Raw genomic sequence first — 27,358 nt, 5'->3', positions numbered from 1 at the left:
AGAAGCCCGCACACTGCAACGAAGAGTAGCCCCCACTCACCGCAACTAGAGAAAGCCTGCGTGCAGCAACGAAGACCCAACGCAGCCAAAAACATGTAAATAAAATAAATAAATTTATTTAAAAGAAAAACTGTTTCAAACAGTTTTTTTGAGCCTGAGAGAGTTTATAACTCACGGTCTTTCCATCATTGAAAATAACTACAAGAGGATGTACATCAGTAGGAAGAAAACTAAACCCAGTAGGAAGGACTGGCACACAGAAGTATTTTGCAGTTTCTCATTCTATCCCTATGTCTCTTATAACTTTTCATATTTTCTATTTCTTTTTTTTCTCTGTGTTTCATTCTGAACAATTTATTCAAATTTTTCTAGTGTACTATTTCTCTATTTATCAAGTTGCTAATAATTTTCTGTGATTGTTAGGATTAAGTTCTGGTAAAGGAATAGAAAAACCCAATATAGCCACGGCTTTAAAAAAAAAAAGGAGAAATTCAGTTTTCAGTCAAGATGGAGTAACAGGGCCTGGATTTCTCCTCCTATTTGAGAAAAAAAAAGAACAAATATGAGAAGCAACAGTTTTTAAGACACTGGACATCAAGTAACAGAGGATAGTGATCCTAATGAGAAAAAAGTCCTATAATTGCTCCAACTTGCTGCCTTTCATTTGCAGGCTGTGTCACTAGGAGAGGGAACACAGGTGGAGCCTGCTGATCTCCTTGATTTGAGGAGATGGAGCTGAGAGTCTCAGAAGAGCAAGACAGATAGAGTTCACAGGACACAATCCTGAAAAGAGGAGAGCTGCGTGGAGAGAAAAACATGGAGATCTGCAGCAGGGTCTCCGTCAGGAATCAGTTGAGTAATCATCAGTGTATGTGTATGAGGAAACTATCTGAAGCTAGAGAAAGAACCACCCAAAATGATTAGAGGAAACCGTACCTGAGCTCACACAGGAATAGCGCCCATTCATTTGTTGGTGGACACTTAGGTTGTTTTCATGTCTTGTCTATTGTAAACAATGCTACAATCAACATGGGGGTGCATATATCTTCTCAAATCAGTGTTTTCATTTTCTGTGGATAAATACCCAGAAGTGGAATTGCTGGATCATATGGTAGTTCTATTTTTAATTTTTTGAGGAAACCTCATACTGTTTTCCTTAGTGGCTGTACCAGTTTACGTTCCCTCCAACAGTGCACAAGAGTTCCCTTTTCTCTACGTCCTCACCAACCCTGTTATCTGTTGTCTTTTTGATAATAGCCATTCTGACAGGTGTGAGGTAATATCTCACAGTGGTTCTGATTTGCATTTACATAATGATTAGTGATGTTGATCACCTTTTCATGTACCTTTTGGCCATCTGTATATCTTCTTTGGAAAAATGTCTATCGTATCCTCTGCCCATTTTTTTAATTGGATTGTTTTTTGTTTGTTTGGACTTCTTTGCTATTGAGTTGTATGAGTTCTTTATATATTTTGGATATTAGCCCCTTATTAGATATATGAATTGCAAATATTTTCTCTCATTTAGCAGGTTACCTTTTCATTTTGTTGATGAAAAAACTTTTCATCAAGCTTCTTTTCTCTGCAGAAGCTTTTTAGTTTGATGTAGTCCCATTTGTGTATTTCTACTTTTATTTCCTTTGCTTTTCATGTCAAATCTAAAAAATCATCACCAAGACTGATGTCAAGGAGCTTAGCTTATTGCTTGTGTTTTCTTCCAGGAATTCTGGTTTCAGGTTTTACATTCATGTCTTTAATCCATTGTGAGTTCACTTTGTGTATGGTATAAGATAGGGGTCTACTTTCATTCTTTTGCATGTGGCTGTCCAGTTTTCCCAGTACCATTTATGGAAGACCCAGCTACTTCTTTTTTATTTTTTTAATAAATTTATTTATATTTATTTTTGGCTGTGTTGGGTCTTCGTTGCTGAGCGCGGGCTTTCTCTAGTTGTGGCGAGCGGGGGCTACTCTTCGTTGCGGTGCGCAGGCTTCTCATTGCCGTGGCTTCTCTTGTTGCAGAGCACAGGCTCTAGGCGCACGGGCTTCAGTAGTTGCGGTGCACAGGCTTAGTTGCTCTGCAGCATGTGGGATCTTCCTGGACCAGGGATCGAACCCTTGTCCCCTGCATTGGCAGGCGGATTCTTAACCACTGCACCACCAGGGAAGCCCAAGACACAGCTACTTCTTTAAATGACTTGAAGTAGCTACTAATTACCTAGGCAAATAGCCAAAGATTTATTACCTGACATATATATTTTATACCCTTGTGTACTTCCCCAGTTTTCCTTCAATTAGAGGGAGATTATTGAGTGACTTACACTCTACAGTACTACATAATGGAGAAAGAAACCATAGATCTTATATATGGTTTCCACTGTCTAGACTTGCTTGTTTTAGATCCATCTAATGCATGAAGGATAATGGGACATTTTCCAAGACTAGGAAGAGCAACATGTAAGTGGAGCTGATGTCATAGTCCTTCTTGTGTTAGGAAATTTCCCATCATTGTTCCAAGAAAGCAAACACTTGGGAACCACACTGCAGGAAATGAATGGTTTCACATCCATGGTCATTTGCCACGTAGTCTGCAGTGTCATAAAATGTCTTATAATGATGGCATCTCCTACTCGATCTTCCCTTCCTGAGGAAGGTTTGATTCTTTCTAGAGAATAAATGGCTGACTGCGGATTTACATTTTCTCTTGGAGAGAAGTTTTTCTCCACGTTCATGAAAAATTATACTAACAATAAATGGTGCTGAACGTTAGGCTTTAGGTTGGTATTTCCAAGGCACGTACTGCTTTTGATAGGAATCAGGAAAGTCTTGTATGTGTGATGAAGATGCTATATGCTGAGGAGGGGGTTTTCTGAGTCCATGAGTCTTCAGTACGCTTCTTTGGGATAGTGAAGAGGACTTTCCATTTACATTTTTAAAAAAATTTTATGGGAGTTAGTTGATTTACAATGTTGTGTTAGGTTCAGGTGTACAGCAAAGTGAATCAGTTATACATACACATATATCCACTCTTTTTTTAGAGTCTTTTCCCATATAGGCCATTGCAGAGTACTGAGCAGAGGACCTACTGTATAACACAGGGAACTCCACTCATTTACATTTTTAAAATAATAATAAAGGAGACAATCACCATGCACTTTCATCCAAACAGGCAAGATAAACATCCTATTTTTTCCAGAGTCTGGGTTTTGGAAAATTACGTGCTGTCTGCATTTGAATTCTGTTCCCATTTTTATGCTGCCTGTAGTGACCTTTCTATATACAGACAACATTTCTTTTCGCTTCCCAGTAACTATTGGTCAAACTCCCTTGTATGTTTCCCCAGAATCTTCATGATCTGGCCCTTGCTTACCTCTCCAGCTTCATTTTTTTATCCTCCAGAAACACACACATATACACATGCTAACTTCCCTCCAAAACCTCTATCTCGTCCTCCGTGACGGGGCACCACACTCACACACTGCAAAGTAGCCGTGTGAAAATGATCTCAGTTCCATATATGGCTACGTTCCCACCAGCCTCTGGGCCTTTGCCCATGCTTTTTTATTTGCTTAAAATACTGCTTTACACATAGTCTTTGTTTCGGACTTTGCATGTTTGAATGCTCCCAAATTCATATGTTTAAACCCAAACCCCCAAGTGGATGGTATTAGGAGACAGGGCCTCTGGAAGGTGATTAGGTTATGAGGGTAGAACTTCCATATGGAATTAGTGTCCTCATAAGATGTGGAAGAGAGTAGATCTCTCTCTCTCTCTCTCTGCTGTGTGAGGCTCCAAAGAGAAGGTCTGTAAACCGGAAAGAAGACCCTCATCAGAACCTGATCATGCTGGTGCCCTGACCTTAGACTTCCAGCCCTCAGTACTGTGAGAAATAAATGTTTATTGTTTAAGCCACCCAGCCTATGGTAATTTGTTTTAGCAGCCTGAACTAAGACAGTCTTTAGCTAACTTCCACTGAGCCTCCATTTCAGCTTAGTAGGCACTTCCTTTGAAAAATTACTGGTTAACGCTACCAGCCAAGATTAGGTCCCTTTATATGTTCTCCTGTCCTCCCTACCGTAGCGCTTATTTCACTGTATTTTGGGCATATTTATTTTCTAAAGATGGCCACAACTGTATCTGTTGTGGCCCACACAGTCTTACCTTGTTCTCCTTCATCAAGAGGTTGGGGACAGAGGTTGGAGGAGTCTGATTCTCCTTCCATGGGATCTAGGCTGGCCTTAGTAACCAGTAGAAGGTGGTGGAAGTGATGGCCCATGATTTCTAAGGCTGGTTCAGAAAAGGCCCTGAAGCTTTAGTCTGATTTTGTTGAGACACTTGCTCTGGGGGAGGCTAGTTGCCATGTGAGAAGTCTCCCTTAAGACGGTCTCCCTTAATATAGTCATGGTGGAGATAACTCATGTAGGTGTACCAGACAGTAGCTCTCAGATGACAGCTCAGCAAGGACTGCCAGCCAAGTGAGTGAAGACATCTTCAGATAATTCTAGCCCCCAGCCCTTAAGTCACCCTCAACCATGAGTCTTCTCAGCTGAGGCCCAGACATCATGGAATCCTGTACCCTATTCAAATTCCTAAGCTGCAGAGCCATGAACATAATAAAGTGGTTGGTTTAAGCTGTTAGATTTGGGGATGATTTGTTACAGAGCACTAGGAACTGAAACATTATTGTATAAATGAATGTTCACTTATCTAGGCTGTAAGATCCCACACCAGATTCTACAAGCATGAGGGGGGGTCTATATCTGATTTGTTTGCTATTATAACCTTAGCTTTTAGCTCAGTGCCTGGCATATAATAGGTATTTGGTAAATAATCTTAACTAAATAAATAGATGACTGGATTTGTGCCTTCTTTCTCTGGCTTTGTGTTTATCTGCCTCTTTCTCACACCTTAAGTTTGGTCATCTAGTTACAGACAGCTGGTTTGCCCAAGACACTGATTTTCTTGTCTGTCAAGTTCTACGTCATTGATTCCTACTGTGTTCCTCTTGACTATTCCTTGTCCCGATGTTTGGGATAACGAAGGAGCCAAGTGAAAGGCCTTGTGCCTTGTGGGTCACTAACAAGTCAATAAAAAGCAATTCCTGTCTCACTTCCCCAGCTTCTCTCTGGCTTTCTTTTCTATCACCTGAATGCCTCATCACAGCCAGAAGAGAGCCTTTATGTTCCCCGTCTGTCTTCAGAGCAAACGAGGCTGGACACAGGAAGAAAGGGCTCTCAGGTCCCTGCCTGGACAGGTTGGCTCAGTGCGCTCATCCCTGGCTCCATTCCAGTTCAGTGGAATCTTGCTCTGGACTATTCGCCCCTGTCCTTTGCAGGCTATAGGACTGGCCCAGCGATGAGCAGCAGCGGCTGTGCAAACATGAAAGAGAGGCAGCACTCAAGCCTTTAGCAGCCCATATTCAGCTCAGGCCACGTGCACGCTGACATTTGATAATGTTTTGGTGAAAAAGCTTCTGAGTAGCCCTGCTTTCACCAAAAGGCGACTGGAGTGAAGGGAAGGGTGACTGGATGCCAGCAACCCTCTGAATCCCGTCAACCTGGGAGTAGTCTTCGTGAGGGTGCAGAACCATCCATTAGAAAGATACCGCCTCTCTCTTTCCACACCCCCTAGGACATGGGGATTGGAGAGCCTGCAGAGTTAGCAATCATATCAAAAGAGCACGTCATCCGCTCTGGCTCAAGGAGCCTAAGCTGTGAAGGAGGTGGGTGGGGAATTCAGGCACTGGGCTGTATGAGATAACACCTTTGCCTTAGAAAGTCTGTCACCTTCTCCCTCCACCCAAAACCCTTTCCCTGCTCTTACACATGCGTGCACACACACACACACACACACACAAGGCTGGGAGGAGGCCCAGCATCCTGAATCACACCTGGTTCTGTGCACGATGGTTGCAGCCTTCTGTGCTGAGTATTTGCTCCAGTTACAGAGACAAAATAAAAATAAGAAGAAGAAAAATACGAAGGATAAGAAGAGCAGGCAGAGAGGAAGAAGGGCTATCTTTTATTTGGTATTTGCTGTATGCCATGAATTGTAGTAAGAACTTCTTTTGGTATAATCTCATTTAATCTGAAACAACAACTTACAATATAGGAATACTTTCTAATTTGTAGATGAGGAAACTAATGCTGCTCAAAGAGTTTAAGTAATTTACCCAAGATCACACAGTAAATGTTGGAGCCAGAAGTTTTAGCCACATTGGGCTGCCTCTAAATGCCATGTTCTTTCCATCCAACTAGGCTATAGGTGGTTCTATTATAGCCTAAATGTCTCCAAATAGCCTACAGGGATGAGTGTTCAAACAGGATCATGACGTGGGGATCACTTTGACTCTGCACAGAATTGGACACCCCAGTGTAACATCTGTTTGAATTCTACTGCCTCTCACATGACTACCTGGACGCCTAAGCACTGCCAGGAATTCCTAACTGACCTGGAGTTCACTGTCCTGGCCATGCCTTGAGGATCAAGAATTCAAGCTATGGGGTTCCAACACAGTGCACTACACCACAGAGAAGACGGTTGAGAAATCCAGTAGATGGCCTTAAGCCATACATTGATTTATGCCCAAGAATGCATTTCTGTTTCTGGCGAAAGGAAAGCAACCCTCTAAGATTTATTCTGGTTGACCACATTAGCTGTTCTGATCACAGCAGCCACTGTGAATTGAGTTGGTTTTGTTAATTCCCCACTATACAGTGCATTTACAAGCTGTGTCTGCTAAGGCAACACAGAATCAGTAATTTCTTCAGTTTACAGTCAGTGATAAGAAAATGAAAGACTAGAATCAAGTGCTTAGGCTCTGAATCAAGTTACTCAAAGATTACAGGGATTCCCCAGAATTCAAGGGAAGAAGAGAAAAGCCTATTCCAACAGGCAGCTGCAGATTTGATTCTGATCAAGGGTTTACTCCTTTAGTTTGATTCACTTTGACCTTTGAAGCCTTACTGTGAGCTAGACGTTAAGCTACAGAGCAGAAATAAATGGTCCCACATCCTGAGTTTAACTAGCTCACTCTACCTAGTGATTATAGAAAAGAAGTTACATATTTTGACAGATTGCTTTGTCATTTACTGCTCTTTGGTAGGTCAGAAAAGAATTGCTCATAACATATGCATGCTGATTTTTGGTTCTCAAAGTCAGAATATATGGTCCAATATGTAATTATAACAGATGATAACTTACATATAAGTTACGGTGCCAATGAGTGGTATCTCCATCCTTCAGTTTTAATATACTTCACATGACCACTTTCTCCTACATTGGAGGAAAAAAAAGAGCTTCTCTCTACCAATCCTACTTTTTCGAATATGATTAAGAAGTTGAATTTTACCTACTTGGCTGAGCAAGTAGGTAATTCAGACCTACTTTGCTGAGTGGCGTTTATCCTCAGGATGGAAAACTCTGGACTTCCCAGTGGTGATGGTTTACATTAACTCCAGAAGAAAAAAGGGAAAAGTTAGAGCAAGTGAGAAGGAAATAAACAAAAAGAAACAAAACTTTAGCTCCAGAAGAAAAGACAGAGGAAGTTCAGGAATTTAGAAAGAGGAAAGAAGGCAAAAGAAAAGATAGACCAAACACTGTTAGGAAAAACATTTTTTAAAATCTGAATAGCAGGCCAATTTACTATAATCCTTCATTTCTTTGCTTACATACCCAAAATAGGATTCAACTTAGCTTCAAGTAAATGACATCAAACACCAAAAGCACCAAACAAATGACTCATAACTTAGAAAATCAGTTGAATGAGCTATAAAAATGGATCCAAGTTTATTTTTAGAATTTAATAGAGCGGTTTCGTCTTCCTCTAATAACATGTCAGAATATACAATGGCATTCTCTAGGGTCTAAAAAACATATTTAAAGACATTGTCAATTCTATTTTAACATGGTACTCTCCTCGTTTAATTTTTTTTTTTTTTTTTTAGTTAAGTGAGTAGAACATTACAAAAGCACTCACAAAGCTATCTAACCATCATGCTTGAGAAAGACAAATGAGGAATGACTGTGTATGATAGTAGGATGAATTACAGAACTGGAGCAGTAAAAATGGTATTAGAGATGGTGCTTCTCACCTTAGTACCTTAGTATTTTCCCAGTCTTCAAGAGTTCATTGCCAACACCCCCAATTGTGGTCCATTGTAATGGTGGTCACATTCTTTAATGGGCCCTATTTTACTGAGTCTGTGTTTTATTTCTCCACCAGTGCCTTTCTCACTTGACTTTTAGCTTGTAGTCATTCACCACATAAAAATAAGATGATTGGATGAAAATGCAGAATAATAACCATGTAATATGAAATATGCCATAAATGCGGTGTATACATATTATATATTATGGCAAAACCTTGGTAATTGCCTGTCTGGTTTAATTTTCAGCTGAGTAAAGGGAAAAAATTCTGAGGTTGTGCTATCTTTTGCTCTATTATTATTATTATTACAAATATCTGTATTGGTCAGGGAACCACATAAATCCATCACTCCAGCTTTATAGTTTTCAAAGTTTCTGGAATTGGAAGCTAACCTAAGGTAAAACATTTACTCAAGCACAGCTTTCCAGAGTTTTCTTACTTTTCTCATCAGAAATGAATTTCAAGTTAACCTTTAAATAATAAGAAACAAGAGTTTCCTATGCAATTGTGGGGTAGCTAAACCCCAGGGTAGGAATGGGGGCAGGACCCAGGGTGAGGACATCGTGTTCTCTGTCATCCTCATTAGTGATGGCTCTAAACACAAACAGCCTTCTTGGATCTTGGAGTCCTGCTGGGGTCTCTGTATTGAGAAGTTGTCTTGATTTGGGGGTGGAGGGTGGGTGGTGACAGTAAAAGCTTGGGCAAAATTCTGGTGTGTACAAATTCCAGCCTCTCATTTTTCTACCCTTTTTAGCCTCTCGTCCTCCAACTTAAAGTATGAGGAAAGCTTGCCTTAGAGGCACTTCAAGCCTCTGTCACGGTGAATTAATCCTCAGATTTCTGCAAACATCTCGTGAATATGCCAGGTGCTAGAGATTCCAGGATAAATTACCCCAATTCAGAGTCTGGTGCAGAACTTTATACTAGTTTCCTAGGACTGTCGTTAACAAAGTACCACAAACAGGGTGGCTTCAAAGACAGAAATTTATTTCCTCACAGTTCTGGAGGCTGGAACACTGAGATCAAGGTGTCTGCAGGGTTGGTTCCTCCTGAGGGCTGGGAGGGAGAATCTGTTCCATTATTTTCTCCTGCCTCTGGCAGCCCCAGGCATTCCTTGGCTTATTGATAGCATTCTCCCATGTCTTCACATCATCTCCCTTCATGTGTTTCTGTCTCTGTGTCCAAATTTTCCCTTTTTATAAGGACACCATTCATACTGGATTAGGGCCCAATCTAGTGACCTCATCTTAACTTGATCATCTGCAAAGACCCTATTTCCAAATAAGGTCACATTCACAGGTACTAGGGGTTAGGACTTCAACATCTTTTGAGCAATTTAACCCATGACAGTTGTTCAAATGGGTAAAAATTCTAGAGTCTCTGACCCTCCATACTGAACTTCATCACTTCCTGAGATACCGCATTATGGGCTTCTACAACCGGTTCCATTACAGACTCCTCTGTTACTTCACTGCTTTTGTCTCAACAATTTCAGCAACATTTGAGGCCCCATTTTGACTTGAAAGTTCCTACCTAACCCCAGGAGGCTCCCTAGTCTTTGCCCAGCATATCTCCCCCATGTCCTTCCCTGCACACTGACCCTAATTTGTATCAATGATTTAACTCTCTGTTCCAAGGATTTCACTGAAAAACATTTTTCACTCAATAAGCATTTTCTATGCCTATTGCTCTAGGCTCTGCTCCTGGAACTCAGCACACACTCTTGCCTTCAATGAGAAACTCAGTCTAGTGAAGGACATTAAAGAGTAAAACACAGAGGAATAGAGGTTTTGGTAGGAGCCACCACGGTGTGCTATAGGAGTGCTGAATCCAGGCTGGGGTGAAGGAGAAGAGAGCAGGGAAGGCTTCATGGCAGAGGGGCCACCCGAGATGAGTCTTGACATACATGCACTAGGATTTATCCAGGTAATTATGTAAAAGCAGAAAAGATAAGCAGTGAGGTGCAAAAGGATATTGGGACAGATAAAAAGATAAAGGAGAGTACATAAAAAGATGCTAATTAAATACTACAATTATTAGGTGAATAAAGAGAAAAGAGGGTAGTGTGCTTAAAAGAGTTGGGTGTGAGCAATTTTCTTTTCAACAAGTACAAACAGCTTGTCTTGGTCAGCTTGGGTTGCCATAACAAAATACCATAGACTGGGCAGCTTAGGCAATAGACATTTATTTCTCACAGTTCTGGAGGCTAGGAAGTTCAAGATCAAGTTGCTGGCATATTTGGTGTCTAGTGGGGCTCTCTTCCTGGCTTGCAGATGGCTGCCATCTTGCTGTGTCCTCATGTGATGGAGAAGTTGTCTCTTCTTGTAAGGGCACTAATCCCATCATGGGAGCTCCACCCTCAGGACCTCATCCAAACCACACTGCCTCTTAAGACCCCACCTCCAAATACCATCTCTTTGGGGATCAGAGATTCAACGTATAAATTTGGAGGCACACATTTAGTTCATAGCATAGCTTTTGCTGATATTAAGAGGAGAAAGGAATGCATGGTGAAGAACTGACTGACAAGTTCTTCTGGCCCACTCCCAACGCGCATGGACTTGATGGCTGAAAACCATAAGACTCCTCTTTAGTCAGTCAAAAGTATGATCAGGGGCTTCCCTGGTGGCGCAGTGGTTGAGAGTCTGCCTGCTGATGCAGCGGACACGAGTTCATGCCCCGGTCCGGGAAGATCCCACATGCCGCAGAGCGGCTGGGCCCGTGAGCCATGCCGCTGAGCCTGCGCTTCCGGAGCCTGTGCTCCGCAACAGGAGAAACCGCAACAGTGAGAGGCCTGCGTACCGCAAAAAAAAAAAAAAAAGTATCATCAGTTAGCAGGACTCTAATAATGGTTCATCACTCAGTATAAGCATAGGCCCATCTAAGACAGTCTTTTATTATTTAGCCATACAAACAGAGACTTCTCCAGAAACCCACAGGTTTGCCCAGCTCAGGGCCACAGAAGGGTGACACAGCTCTTCCCCAGCCTGGGCGTTAACAATCTCAGCTAGACAGGAGAATTGTTCAGTTTCCTCCCCAGCCATCATGTGATTCATGGACTCCTGTTGCTCCACCACTCTGGTCACCTGATGTCATGGGGTCCCCCAGAAGCCTATGACCTAATGGCTAATTTAAGACAGGAAGCCTACTGCATTTAGCCTCCTTCACCTCAGCATAGAACTCCTCATGCTCTGACACCTTAAAGTGCACAGCCAACCCTCAGGTAAGTGTGAAGTTTCACCAGATTGTCAAGTAAACCACAAAGCTTAAGGAAGATGACACGAGGGCTGAAATTTTTAATTGAGTCTGTAATAAACAAAATATGGTGAGAATATAGATCTCATTGGTTATGTAATCACCAGTGTATTTTTATAAACAAAACTTCAGTGTTGCTTTAAAGTAGTGGAGTTATCAGGAAGGAAGTAGCTGATGTCATTTGTTTTTCTTTTAAGGCATCAGGAGTCTTGACTGGGCCTTAAGCTGCAGAAGAATGCCAGTATACGTGCCATTTGCCATCTTTTAGTATGTTGGTGTTGGTGGGAAGGAGGAACTGGTTAGAAAAGACACAGTGTACACATGAGAATGTATGTATCAGAGAACAAGGTCAATAGTGAAGCAATGTGTCTAACCATAATGAGGCTTCTAGGATCCAGACTGTGGGTCACTGAGCAACTGTGTTCCTTTCTGTCCCGTCTGTCTTTTCTCAACCCCTCTGCTAGTGGTCTGTGGGCTGAGCTAACTCCCAGCCCTGTGGTAGGCATCACCCAGAGAGGGTCTAAACACGCAAATACCCTCGGGGCTTAGCTTACATCCTGGGGAGGGAGAAGAGAACTGGTATTTCACAGGTCAGGCTCTGGAATTACAGTCTCTGAGCAGGAAGGGGAGATGTTTACAACCGCTGTCTGTCTTGGGGGCTGGGGTGTTTCTCTGAGATATGTTTGATAAAACCGGAATTCTACATTTGTTACAGAAAACAATCACACGCTGTTTTTAATAAGAGTGAAGTGTATTCCTCTTCTTTCCACACTCAGCTTTGGTTATTCAGAAGGGTTATTTACAGTGTTGACTCAAACTCTGTATGGCATTGCACGAAAGAAAGAATGACTTCATTGGTTAATCAGTTCAGTAAATTCGACTGAATTCTTACTACCTTCTGGGAGGTACAAGGAAGTGTTGCACCCAGTCTTCCTGTACAAAGAACTACAAGCAGTCTGGGCACCAACAATAGGACAGAAAGCTTTGTGTTTCATCCATCGCTGTGTCTCCCACAAGGAGCGTGATGTTTATTTAGTGCATACTAGCTGTTTAACAAATATTTGTCAAATAAATGAATGAGATCAGCACTACTTGAGCACAGAGAATCCTCTCCAAGTTGAGAAGTGAGCTGTCCTGGCTCAGTTGATTCCGGGCAGGCTTCATGAAGAAGGTGGAATTTCAGCAATGCTTTCAGGAAGGGGTAGGACTCAATGCAGGGGATGGAGGGATGACAGGAAGAGGTTACTCTTTCAGGTCAGGGGACAAGGGTGAGTCAAGCCAGGAGACTGGGAGGCCCAAAGCATTTTCAGGAGGGGAAATGACTGAAGTGCAGAGGCCGGGCAGTGGGAGAACAGCCTGAGAAGGATGGGTTAAGCGTGTGGGTGAGGAGGGCATCTGAAATCACCTCCGAGTTGACTCCCCATGTAGTTGAGGAAGGTGAACCGTGGATAAAATGGGAAAGATACACAGACAACCCATCCCAGCCGAGCCCCGTGGAGTGATGCTCTGCTCCTTCCTGCCTTAATTTTAACCTTTTAGAAAAAGCAAATTAAAAAAAAACACCTGACTTCCTATGTCCTTTCAAGCAAGTCATAAGGATTATTATATTCCTAGTCAATTTTGACGTAAAGGTATGAATAGGAATAAGAACAGATCCCAGAAACTCCCAGGAGGCTGCTCTTAGCCATAAACTGTCTTAGGGGGAGAAAGACCTGCCCAGTGTCCCCTCTCCCCACGGCCATGTTATGCGATGGAAGACTGAAAGGCACCTGGTAAGCCCAGGTCACTGCATTTTAGGACATCCCAACACAAAGGGGTGTGTGTGTGTGGTGTACGTGGTATGTGGTGTGTATGTAGTGTGTGTGGTGTCTTGTGGTGTGTGTGTGTGGTGTGTATAGTGATGTGGGGGGCACTGAAAGGGTTTAAGGAAGAGTAAAAGTGACATGGGGTTCAGGCTAAGCCAAGGCAATCTCAGTGACAGTTACACACGCACACACACACACACACACACGCACACGCACACACACACACATACCAGAAAAACAAATTAGTCAGGAAAGGGACCAAAAAAAAAAAAAAAACCCTCATGAGATTAGATTTCTACATAAAAGAATTACAGGAAATTGTTTCTACTCCAGGAGAGAGGAATTCTTTCTAGAATTCGCTTCACATCAGTGTTTAATCATCTTACTCATCTAAATTGGGCTATCAGCCTCCCCCTGCCACCGCTCTGTGTACCCTCTGCCTTTGTCTTCTCTGGCCTCCTGGCAGGTTGTGACCTCCCGGAGGGTGGGAACTGGTTCATTTACATAGAACATTACTTGGCACAGAGTAGGTGCTCAATGAATTTTTTGACTGCATGGGATCTGGGAGGGGCTTTGAAGTACAGTCTCCTTGGGGGTCTCCAGGGTGGGCCACTGAAGGAGGGCTTGCTGATTACACACACACCATGCACACTCACCACCTCCAAAAATAACCAGTACTTTTTAACATCAGGGGATGTACTTCAATATCCAGGAACAAGCATGTTTTTTGAATACAGCATAACCCATTCCACACTAATACAGTGTAATTCTAGCCTGTGAAATTCATAGTTTATATCAATATACTGAAAAATGTCAAGTGTTGTCGCCCCCCCCACCCCCGGCTCTGCTCACCCTCAGAGGGACTCCAGGCTGCCCCTGGACCCCTGACCCCTGCTTAAGAAACCCCAGATAAGTCAGGACCCGCTAATCATAGACGGCTGCAGGAAGCCCTGCAGAAGCTCTGAAATGCTACTTTTCTGTCCGTTGGGTCACCTCCCTGTCCTAGGGAGGCCTCTCGCAGAGGAAGAGGGAGTGTGAAAGAAACGCACCCCGTCGCCCCTACCTTGTTCGAGGTGGTCGGCAGTTGTGGGGGAGGGAGTGAAGGGATTGGTGTATTCCACTCTTCCAGTTACAAAAACAAATTTCCAATTACAGAAACGGGACAACACAGACATGTGACAGACATTTAGAGAAAGTAGAACGTGGATCACCTTGAAAGGCCTAGGGAAGAATTCTCCAGGCTCTGGGATTGGAGCCCATGATTTTGGTGGATGGCATGGGGGGCAGGGAGGGGGAGGGAGAACATTCCTAGCATTCCTGCGGGGAGTCAGCTGAGGTGGGAGCTGGGAGTGGGCACAGTGTCGGGGCTCTGCGTGACCACTCTCTGCCCAGAAGTCAGAGAGAATGAGTACCTTGCAAAGACAGTGTATGTGCACGTGTGTGCATGTGCATGTGTACCAGCACACCCATGCATGCACATACGTGTTTTAATAGAAATCTTTATTTGCACACTCTGTTTCTTAAATCCTTTTACCTCCCTTTTCTTCATCTGAAACATATAGTCTGTGTATTAGTAATGATAACAATAGCTCACATGCGTCAAAGTGCCAACAGCTCCGAAGTGGCTTTTCACGTCTCTGTCTCACTCATTACACTGTATTATTAGCTCGGTTGAAGTGAGCCTGCATCTACCCACTCCTGGAGCTTTCAGGAATGCTTATCAGCTTAATATTGCATTTTTGCAATGCCAGTTATTTCAAATGGTTGGTAAAGTATTCCTTCTGTGCTTTGAGAAGCAGATAAGATTATGCACTTAACACTCACTTGCTTTCAGAGGTATGCCTCCTCCAGGAGGGCCCAGGAAGAGAAGCAGGACCGCCCAGGTATCTCTCTTTCCAAAGATGAGGGTTTGGGCTGTGAGTCAGCTGTCGCCACACTGACGCTGCTGTTTCAGCACTAGCTACCAGCTAGGGCTGGTAATCAGGAGTCTAGGAGGGACCCCACCCCAGACTTTCTTGCCTCCCATCACCACTTCTCACCCCGTCCAAATAAGGACAAAGCACCCTTTAGCAAAGCCAGCTTGATAACCCCCAGCCAGAGGGGGCTGAACCAAATTTTTACTTCTGTTTGTTGAAAGCTACGTGCTGTGGGGTATCACGAGCGCTGTCCCCACTGGGCTGGGGTGCAAAGCCGGCCGATGGCCCCAGTGCACAGAGCAGGGTATTCCTGAAGACTGTGTTGAAATTTGCTGGAAAACCCCTAAGCACATTCTGCTGCCTTAAAGACTCTGGAACCCGTGACAGGCCCAGGTCTTTGCCCAGATCCTTGAAGGAATGTGACTTAGCCCTGAGGTTTAAACCTCTGTGGTTGAAGTGAAGGTTCTGAATTCTAACAACTGGTTCTGAGTGCTAACAACTTTCTGGGTGAGGAACCACTGGAATAGTGATTTATTTTTTCCAGATAGCCGTCCTTTGTTGAGTGCTTACTGCAGGCCAGGTCCTGAGCTTGCCTGAGCATTTGACATCATCTAACCCTCCGTTGACCTATAAGGTACATATTATTGCTCATTTCATACCTGAGACACCTGAAAGCCAGAGAACTTGCTCGAGCTCTCACAGTTCACAAACCAGAGCGCTGGGATCTCAATCTAGGCTTCCCTAGCTCCACTTCACTGTTTGAAAGAAGGCAGGATTCTTGCGCGTAAATTCATTCTTCCATTCAATAAAGCTTTACTGGACTCCTACTAAGTGCCTGAGGCAGGAAACACACCTGTGAACAAAACAGACAAAGCTAGGGATTTCATGGAGGTTACATGCTAGTGGGTAGAGGCAGAAAATTAACAAGTATGTAACATGTTATGTGGTGATAAGTGCCATAGGGAACGATAAGCCATGGCAACTGAGATAGAAAGAGCTGGGGGTGCAGCAGTACTATTACTCCTTACATAGGAAATGACGCATTCCTGGTGCTCAGGCAGAAATATGTTTCCCATCATGTCAAGAACAATTTCTGAGTTCCTGGAACCTGTCATATCCAGCTGTGAGGACAGCATGATGGTTCCCCAGCCAGCATAAGAAGAGTCCCTGCCCAATAGGTGCATCTCAGCTCATTGGAACATTCAGTCCGGATGGAAGTGTTATAGCACAGATGGACTGAACAACACGGGTAACGACGCAGTTTTGTCCAGAGCCTCATCGCCACTACCTTGATTAGGAACTAATCCCCTCCCCTTCTCTCTTCACAAGGAGCTTTTGAAAACCAACCCCTCACCAATCTGGAAACCATTTAGAGATTCCAAAGAGAAAAGGGCTATGTACCAATGTGATTACTGGTGTTGTTCTCATTAAATATAACATGATTGGGAATTACTGGGGAAAACCACTCCCCATGAAGGAAGGGGTTTCAAAATATGTGACAAATTAGCATGTCTAAAGATTGGCCATAAAATCAAGAGGTTGATGAACTATCAATGTTTCTAAGCTGTAGAAACAAACAATTTTATAAAGGAGTGTGATTTCGAGATCTTGAGAGAAAGTAGTCCCATGGTTTAGAAAACAAGTGATTTAACAATGTAACCAAGTATTTTGAAAGGATTACTTTCCCCGGAAGTAACAAGGTTTGTTAATACCGCACAGGGGCAAGGAGTTTTTGCACCCAACAGATCTACCTAGGTGTCTGAGATACCTGAGATGTTAGACTGTAAACAGCCTTTCAAAATCATTGTTAGAACACTCAGAAAAACCAAATATCCTATGTCTAGGGGGAAATGAAAATTAATCCTAACTGAAAGAAAATCCATATAAACTCATAAAACTCCATCATACTTTACACTTCTGACACCTTTCTAATTCTTACTAGCACCTTCAAATGCTTTTCAGTAGTAAATGGAGTTTAACTTCTTAATTAATTCATTAAGTAATTAACGTAATGACCATTTCAAACCCTATATATCTCATTTCCTGTCACTCAGAAAAAAACCAAAAACTTTGATTTTTCAGAAACCAGTTTTTCAAGATTGAAAGCCTAAATGGTCTTATTTCTGTCGTAAATTTGTACACACAAGACTTTCACTATCTTTCCTGAGTTTAGAAAAAGCAGCTAAGGAAAGTTCTCCAAATATACTAGCATTGTGATGACAAGTATAATATAGAGGACCATACAGCTTTTGCGACCGTCTAAATTTTGCTCTGTGTGTCTTAATTACTTAATGAAATTCTTGGAACAAAAGAAGTTTAAAAAGTCCAAACTGGTGATGGTGGTGATTAGATTTACTATTATTTTATAAATACTATAAATTTGCACCATCCAATATGGAAGCCACGAGCCACATGTGGCTGTTGAGCAATAGAAACATGGCTCTTCTGAATTGAGATGTGCCGTTAGTACAAAATACATGCTAGATTGCATAGAATTAGTGTGAAAAGAAGAATAACGATATCTCATTAATAATTTCATATTGATTTTATTTTAAAATGATAATATGTTGGATATATTGGGTTAACTAAAATATATTATGAGAGTTCATTTCACCTGTTTTTTGAAAAGATTTTTACTGTAGTTGCTAGAAAATGTAAAAGTATATATGTGGCTTGCATTTCATTGCTATTGGACAACACTGCTCTAAAGTTTAAGAAAGCATTAAGAAAGTGTTTATTTCAGTTGGGCTCAAATTATTTTTAAAGCAATTTGGAAATTGTATTTAAGCAAGAATCACCCTAAGCAGGTATTAAGATTATATTAGTAAGTATATGCTTTTTATACTCAATCCCCCCTTCAAATAAGTACAATGATAGGTGAAGTATAAATAAAAAAGTAAAACGACATAAGTAGGTTCAAAACACAATAAGCACCTACATGGACTAGGTATGCGTACCAGAAAAGCAAAGCAATCAGTAGCATATGGCACAAAGATCTGGGCCTGCTTCTGGGGCAGGAAGCAAGCAAAGATATCTGGGAGTTTTGTTCATCTGAGATTACAGTAATTAAAATTACTCAGTATGAAGTGGCAACAGGACTCAAGCTGGAGACTGGGATGGAATTTCCCCTTATTAAAAAAAAAAACATAAAAACCCCAGTAGTATTATTAGTAGTAATAATAAAGGTTGAGAAAAGCTCTGCTAATTGTTGCCTGGGAATATTGCCTCTTTGAATTGGTAAGACATAAAAACAGCCTCATTTCCAGGAACCAAAAGGAGCTAACTTCTGGCTCTATGACCAGATTGGCCATAAACCTTAATCCTTGAGGCCATAATCCTTAAGGTATGTGAGCTCCAAACCTGTTAACATAAGACTTGTTTGGTCAGCAAGCCCCAAGAAGCCAAATGGAGGCAATTGTAAAAACTAGAGAGAGAGGGATAAACAGAGAAGGAAAACAACAAAAAGAAAACTTAATTCCTTCTCAAAATGAGCCTAGAAACCATGATACCAGAAACAAAGAAAAGAATGCTAAGACATAGCCAATATAAAAAAGGGTGTACATTTAGCCCAACAAAATTAAAGTACAAGAAGAGCCTGACAGAGACTTTCAGGATGATAAAGGAGATAAGCGAAAGAATAACATCCACTAAAAATAGAACACCTAATTGGCAAGCAAAATCTGGAAGAAATTAAACAAAATAGGTAGATCTAAAAGAAACAATGTAAAAAATTTAGACATGAGAAAAGTATTTATTGAAAAAAATTTTGATAAACAACTAGACAGTACAGAACCAGGGAATTGGAAGATAGCCCTGAGGGTTTTACTAGACTGCATCACAAAAAGATAAAGAAAGGAAAATATGACAAAACAGTTAAAGGTCTTAGAGGATAAATGGAAATGTCTAATTTATTTAATAGAATTTCCCAGAAAGGTAGAAAAGCAATATTTGAAGAGAGATTTGCTAATGTTTTTACAGAACTGAAAAAAGACATGAGTCCTCAGATTCAAAATTAAATCTAAGGGCCCAGAGGGATAAATAAATATTAATTACTACAAGGTAACAAATGTAGTGAGACTACAAATCATTGAGAACAAAGGGAGGGGAAAAAAATCTTTAAAATGACTAGAGTAAAAAGACAGATTACTTACAAAGGACTGACAAATTGACAGCAAGAGTAGATACGAGGCGATAAAAGAATAATATCCTCAAAATACTAAGTGAAATTATCTAAGTCTAGACTTTCATACCCAGACAAACTATCATTAAAAAAAAACAAAAAGAAGAGAAATAAAGGTGTTGTTAGATTCATAAAGAAAGAGCAAGAGAGTTTACCACCAATTGATGCTTATGAGCACAAATATTAGATAATATATTTAAGTTTAAAAAAAAAGTGGACCCAGAGGGAGGGCATGGGATACAAGAAATGGTGATAAACATAATATTAACAAAACATGTTGATTAATTTAATAAAATATCAACAATTTTAAAAGCTATTTTAGCACATACCATAGAGTTCACTCACTCAGAGTGAACAATCCAGTGTTTTTAGTATATTCACATAGTTGTGCAACCATAACCACAAACTAATTTTAGAATATTTTCGTCACCCTCGAAAAAGAAACCCTCAGCCCCTCAGCAGTTACTAGGAAATCAACCACTACCAGGTGGTCATCAGAAAACCACTAATCTACTTTCTTTTCCTCTATAATGTAGTAATCAAAGAACTTTCCAGAAGGAAAAGCCCAGGTCCAATGGTATCACTGGTGCGTTCTATCAAATGTTTAAAGAAAAATACCAATCCTTCATAAGCTTTCTCAAAAAAGAAAAAAAAAGGGGACACTTTCCAACTCATTATACTAAAGCTAGTAGTATCCTGTTAGCAAAACCAGACAAAGACATCTCAAGAAAAGAAAACTGTACGTGCAAACTCTATGACTTGACAGGAAGTTTTTGCATCACTCCTTTTCGAGAGTCAAATCTGTAATCAGAAGCAAGAAAGTTAGTTAGCCATAAAGAATGTGTGATGGATATAAATGCCTAAGATTTCTGAAAAGAAGTCATTTTGATTTGCCCACATTGACAGAGATGGTGATGCCCATGGATGGGGCCTCCAGAGATGGGAGCTGGCCTTAGATTCCATTCCTAGTTACAGAAAAGTTTGGAAGCTCCTCCTTTTGGAGGAATTGCGCTAGTTTCCTGACTGAGAGCAAGTTCATCTCATGCACAACTGTTGAATTAAGCAAAGTCAGGATTGATTGATTTCCACCCTCAGCGAATCTTTCCTCATTATCACCCAATAGCACCCAGTAACCCCAGCTCTCCCCTCCACTCTAAGTCACAACTTCTCAGGGTCTTCATTTACATTAAAGTCGAAATGAATGATAACAATATAAAGAATGTTTCAATCAGACAATGTGCATTTTATCAGAGATTTGAGCTTACACATGAAGACTGGAAATTGATTGTTTCTGTCATCAGACAATCTTTTAGGGAATAATTTATAGGGCAAGATCATGTGAGTACAGAGGGCCTCTGGATTTTCCTAGCCCCTGAAAGCAATACATACACTAAGAATGTACTTTAATTGTGATGTCAAATTCTAGGTTGCTAGAAACATAAAGAAGGAAGCACTATAAGTATGCCTGTTTGCATAGAGTTCATGAAGTTTGTCCAGGATATACACAGTAGAGGTTCTGTAAGCAAAGTAAACAGGACACACTAAGGAAACATATCTATATCCATGTCATGCTTTCTTGAAGAATTAAATTTGTCTTTCCTTCCAGTGATATATATGACCAAGATTATTGAATACCTCTGTAGATGCAGCTTCAGAAATATAATAAATGACTTTAAAACTCATTAATTTTAGTAACATGGGACCATCAAGCAGACCCTTCAATCCTTTAATGATTTAGAAGATGTGTCTAGTATCTGATAACCAGTCACTTTGAATCATGAGTATTTGGTACTATAATGACCGGGGAATGTGTGGCCAAGGCCTCAGAAAGCCCTATTTCCCTCATTTACCTCTGAGATTAAGAGCATCCAAAAGACAGGCATTGTGTTTGCTCCGGGACCATACAGTCCCTTAATTCCCATTGGCACCATCTGGACTAATTCCATCTTAAGACCAAGTAGGTGAAGTCTTCTAATCATTGGCAGATCTCTTATCACTAAGCCAGATCTCTGTAACTACCAGTGGCTTAATCCTCCCCTTGCAATGCCATATAAAGTGTCAGTCCTCTACTTGTTCATTAGAAAAAGGACAGAGGGCTGAGATGTAGGAAATCTGATGGATCATAAGAATGAGCTCATGGGTTAAAAATGGGGACAACTGAAATACTAAATGAATGGTGGAAAGAACTTAAATTTCTATCAATGTCTTTAGGTTACAAAAGTAGGGCATATGAAAAAAAAAAGGAAGGGGCTCATAGGAAGGTAAACGTGAAGATGGAAGCAGAAAAAAGACATTTCAGCTGAGGAATGCTTCTAAGAGGAGGCACTGGGAGACAGCTCATTTTATTTTATTATGTAATAAAAAGGAAAAAATGGAGATTTGTTTGAAAGGATCAGGCCAAAGGAGTTTTCAGCATGTGTTATGAACTCATTCACAGAGGCACCAACATATTTTAGGGCAAAATTGTCTAAAAATAACTTGCTTCATCAGTCTGGGACATTTTTTTCAGTCTTTTGCCAAGAATCCAATTAATGTGTGTTGTTTTTTTCTTTCAGGCAATTTTATGTGGCTTTTATACACCCACGTTGATGTGAAGCCTATGATATGTGAGTATCTGAGATGCTAAGGCTCATAATGCAATTACTCGATTCCCGCTGGCACAGGACATTTATAAAGATCAACTAACTCAGTTTAAGCTACTCTTAAAGCTCCCTTCCTCTCCATCCCAGGTTCTACCATATTTCACTTGTGCAGAGAGCTGACACTCAGACTCTCTGCCTCTATGAAGCTGGTCGTGAGTGGGCAAGTGAGGAAAGACTAGGAAATAGAAGCCAGCCAGGGACGTTCAGCCTTGCTCAGAGCTTATGCGTATAACTAGGTGGAAATACTTAAATCTAAAGGGGTAGCTGGCCTATCTTCCTGGGGCATCAGTGAATAATAAAACCATTTAATAGTACTCATGTCAGATATATTAAGGAATAGGATGCACATGAACCTTTAAGGTAGAACACAGTAGACTTCAAAGATATTTCACGATTATTTTTTTTCTGAGGGGACCCCTTTAAGCTGAGCCTCCAACCTCCTGGAAGCCTCACAATATAAAGCATAATTTCAGAAAACAGCTGGGGTGGCGTATTCATTTGGGGGAGTATTGCTATCAGTCTAACAAAACATTCAAGACAGATCACCGTTAGCTATGGATTTTAATATTGGTACAGACTTTAAAGATAATCTGGTCTAATGAATTATTTTAAAGATGAAATTGAGAACAAGTCTAAAAGGGAGAAGAAGTCTTGGATGGTTTTCCTTTCTTCTAACAGGGTCCAGGACGAAAATGTTCCATGCTCTGAGCTGTTGACCATTCTTTAAACGCAGCATTGTGTGTTGGCTTACAATCTCCTTTTGCATGCAATGCCATCTTCCTCTGGAAAAGTTTTACTCTTTCTTCAAAACCCAGCTCACAGTTATCTCCTCAGGGAGACCTCCTTCTACTCACCCAAGCAGAGTTACCTGCGTTCTCTCTGTGCTCTAATAGATCTTTAAATATAATTTGGTTTTAGTACCTCTCATCTTTAAAAAAATAAATAAAATAAACAATATCCCTCTTTGATCTCCCTCTCCAGTGCCATCCTACCCATTCCTCCCCTTTACAGCTAGGATTCTCCAAAGAATTGTTTCCAAACTCAGGCTTTATTTACTTCTTCACCCCCATCTCCTCCTCAATCCACTCCACCTGGCTTCTAACCTCTCACTTCACTAAATTTTTCTTGGTAAAGGCACCAATGACATCTGTGCTGCCCAGTCCCATGGCTGCCTTTCAGTTCTTATCATATTTGCCCTCTCTGGAACATTCTATGTAGTCGATCACCACCTCTTTAAAACACCCTTAGTATCTGGGACACCACATTCTGCTGGTTTTCCTCCAATGACTTAGGACATTTCTCTCAACCTCCTTGGGAATTCATCCTCCTCTCCTGGATCTTTAGTGTTAGAGTTCATCAGAGCTTAGACCTCAGTACTCTGTCTCTTTCCTTTCTTTCTTGGTGACCTTGTCCACTCCCTGTCTCAAATGATATATCAACAAGCCTCAACAATATATCTACAGCCAAGGTCTCGCTGTATGAGTTCTAGCTAATAAATCCAACTGTATATATTGCTAGCATTGTCATGATTATAAGTGATAAAATCCCACCCAAAACTAGCTTAAGATAAAAAACAGACAAACATACAAAAAAAAAAAAAAAAGGGGGGAAGAGAGACAGAGAAACAGAAAGAGTCAGAGAGAGAGTGCAAGATTAATAGACACATACTGACTCTTAATTCATGTAACCGAACCAGGGGCAGAAGCAAGAGGACACTGTTATTCTCAGGATCCTTTCTCTCCGGCTCCTGTCTCTCTGCACATTATTTTCATTTTTCTAAGCCAGTATAATCCCCATAATCATTAAGAGCTCTGAACATATATCCTCACAGCTCTGCAACCAGAGTGTAAAAATCTCTCTTCTGTCCACTCAGACTAAGAGAAGGAATTTGATTGGTCCATTGATGTTCACATGACTTCTCTATAAATCAGTCCCTGTGGCCTGGGAGTCAAGATATTACAATTGCCTTAGATTGAGTCACATGCACACCTCATAATTATACTAGAGGAAGAATGCTGGGCCAGGCAGTCACACCATATGTATCCATTAGACTGTTAAAAATTTCCATTTGGATCTCTCACAGGTATCTCAAGGTGATAGTATCCAAAACCTAACTAGGTTAGGAACCTAATGTTCCTCCAAAGCACGTGATTCTCCTCCAGTATTTTCAATCTCAGAAAATGACACCGACATTTATGGGATTGACGAGAGTTATGCTTGACAACCTCTCTCCTTTACTGTCACCACCACGCACCCACAATCCAATGATCATGTTGTATTGATCTTACAACCAAGATATACTTTGGATCCATCCACTTCTTTCTGTCTCCAATATCACCCTCCTAGTTCAAGTCACTGTCACCTCATACCTAGATCACTGCAATAGCCTCCTAATTGGTCTCCTACTGTCCATTCTTGATCTCTTCCCATTCTTTATCTTCAAAGCAGAATGATTTTCTAAAAATTAAAATCCATCATATCTTGCTCTTAAAATCTTAGAAAAGCTTCTCACTGCTCTCAAGATAAGCCCTGAACCCTTAACTTGCCCTCACATCTGGGGATCTCGCCTTAACACCGTGGGGATCCAATCTCTGCTTTTCTTCCTAACCTTGCTCTTTCTACTCTCTCCTTTCCTCCACTCAAAATGTTTCAACCATATTAATCTTCCAGTTTTTCAGAAGTAATCTGAGCTTTATTGAGTTATAGGGCTTTCTCATGAGCCGGGTAAACATACCATGTTTCACGCTCTCCAGACCCTACACTTCTTCACATTACTTATCATAACTCCAATACTTATCTGTGCAATTTTTTAACTGTAAGGTTCATAAGGGCAAGGACAGCATCTGTCTTGTTTGACATATTATGTAACACTTAGAGATATTCAAGCAATATTTATTGAATGAATGGTCATCCTACCTTATTACAGTTCTTTATATATCTGTCTTTTCAGCCAAAACATGAATTCATTCTTTTGCTTCGCAGATATTTATTGAGTTCCCACCTTGTGCTAAGGAGTTAGATATTGGGGACAGGGTCATGAAGAAGATAGATGGGGGTCCTTTCCTTTGGAAATTTATATATTTTTTACTATGCAGAAAATGTGTTTTTCCTTTCCATCCATATACCTCAATTCCTGGCAGATACCAGCTATGTAATGCTTGCTAAATGAATTAATTAATGGATACTCTGAAGATGACCATCAACTATTCCCTGTTCTTGACACTGTTCCTAATTGTGTGTGTTTAAAATGACAAAAAGACTCATGGCAGATCAAAATGGGTCACAAGCCATGGGTTTTCTGGCTGGCAGTGAGCGGACCAAATGGAATAATCACCCACTAGGCAAAAGTGAGATAGAAAAGTCCAAGATGGCACAAGGGTGGAAGGAAGGTTCTAGATATGTGACATCTGGGAGCCTTGGGGCAAAAGGTTGGGAGAAAAATTATAATGTCAATGGAGTAAGAAAGGAAGAGGAAGGAAAAGGACCAATGGGAGATGAAATATGCCCATTTTTCATTGACGTTTCTTACTTAATGTCTGTCTCCTACTCTGTATTGTGAACTCTGTGGCAACAGGAACAATGTCTGGGTTATCAGAGCATCCCCGGTGCCATTCGAAGTGACCATGCTTCCTTGAGGAATGAATGAATAAATGAATGCTCAGGCAGAGTAGGCTCAGTGTCTCAGAATCACAGGTCCCGGAGTTAATGAGGCCAGGACACCTGTTCCTATACCTCACATCACTCAGAGAACACACCTCCTGTGACTGGTTCTGGAGCTCACCCTCTCCAGATAAGCAGGAAACCCTTGAGAGGAAGTTCTTACACCTAGATATTCCAACCAGTCACCAGCCGAAGACATCCCCAGACCATAGTAGAGACAAACGGATCCTTTATCCCTGAGTTGATAGCTGAAAATTCTCAGAAAAAAAAAAAAAAAAACACAAAAAAACCCTCTTTATGGTTAGAGATAAAAAAATTTTAAATGCACTTATGCCTAGAAGGCATAGATAGCATCAGTGTGAATTAGTGAGTTATACTAGGTAATTTTTTCAGAAAAGAGGTGGTACTGTAGTGAGGTATACAATATAGGAGGGCTGTAGGTACCTTAAATGATGAGAGGATGCCTTTAGGGAGAAAAAGGAGACAAAAATTAAGGGACCTAAAGACCTCAAAGATAAACCTACGGGCAAGTTATACCCAGAGCAGGTATAATTTTATGACTTTACTGTCTCAGTGAAAGGTGATATCCCATAACAACTAAACATGTGATCTTAAGAATCTGGTGGCGTGGGTTTGAATCACAGCACCGTTGATTTTGGATAAGTCACGTAGAATCTCTAGGGTTCAGTTATTTTATCTGGAAATGAATATATGAATGAGAAGCATCTCCTAAGATGTTGAGAGTACTAAATGAAGGAACACTGTAAAGCGCCTGGCGAGCATTATATGCTTGATAAATATGAGTTATTACTAACACTCATATAAATGACTTGGCAGGAGGTGTGTTCACCATTTGGGCTCATCTCTAATACTGGAGATTCCGAGGAGAACCAGAGGAAATGAGGAGGCCCTGAGAGAACCTTCGCGAGATGTGTCCAAGCAGACCCGGGCACACAGTTGGCACTCAGTAAGTGATGACTTTCCTTCCTTCCACTTTTGTCATCTCCCTGTTTCTGTGAAGTTGACTGTCAAGTGTGCAGTTCTCCCTGCCCTACCTTGGAGCTTCCCTGTGCCTACGAGACCTTTTCTGGCTTGGAGATGGCTGAACACAGCCCAGCAGCAACACCAAGGGAAAGTGGTCAAAATGCAGATCAGGGTTTTCTTTTTAAAGAAATGCATATTTTAAGGTAACCATCCAGATGCATGGTTCACATGAGAATCTAAACGAGCACAGCTAATGCAAAGTTATAAAACCAGATTATTTTTTCTTCTTCAGCAAACAATCTAAGAGCCCTCGGGCTCAGGAAGGAGATGGGTGGTTGTTTCCTGGCTCCACGCAAACGCGGGAAGGAAGTGAAGTTGAGTGCCCTGTGCCACCTCCTTCCCCTTTCCCCTTCCCCATTCTACTCCCCAAGCCTTTCGCCCCCAACTCTGGGCACAGAACTGTCCATAGTTTCCCAGACAAAATTTTCTCTCAAGAAGGATCTGAAACTCATTTACATTAAAATACAAATGAGGACTGCAACTGAGAGCATTACATCAAGGTTTTTCTTTTAAAACCCCAGCAAAGATTCACACCAACCCCAGCAAGGAGCAGAGACTTCTTTAGCAAACTCCAGAAGCTTAATCGTTGGCATTTTCATTGTGGATTCATCCTGGAATCCTGAAATCTCACCACTTAGGTTGTAAGTTAATCAGCAGAGTTTAAAGAAAAGCAGGAAGGGTTAGAGAGAGCGATTGGTGCTTACGAAATG

The 27,358-nt window shown here is 41.2% G+C and overlaps 1 long non-coding RNA gene across 1 annotated transcript in view; it reads left to right on the top strand.

Moving 5' to 3' along the window:
- Window positions 1-26,565, top strand: part of LOC309828931 — a 91,359-nt gene extending 64,794 nt beyond the window's left edge. The window contains exons 3-4 of the long non-coding RNA XR_014297370.1: window positions 21,858-21,908; window positions 26,442-26,565. This is a non-coding gene — a long non-coding RNA (uncharacterized lncRNA). The remainder of the gene's footprint in view (window positions 1-21,857; window positions 21,909-26,441) is intronic.
- The last annotated feature ends 793 nt before the right edge of the window (window positions 26,566-27,358 follow it).

Source organism: Grampus griseus (genome assembly GCF_964374135.1).
Source record: "Grampus griseus genome assembly, chromosome: 10".
Lineage (NCBI taxonomy): Eukaryota > Metazoa > Chordata > Mammalia > Artiodactyla > Delphinidae > Grampus > Grampus griseus.
The sequence above is the reverse complement of the archived record's forward strand: the minus strand, read 5'-3'. Positions and strand labels throughout refer to the sequence as shown.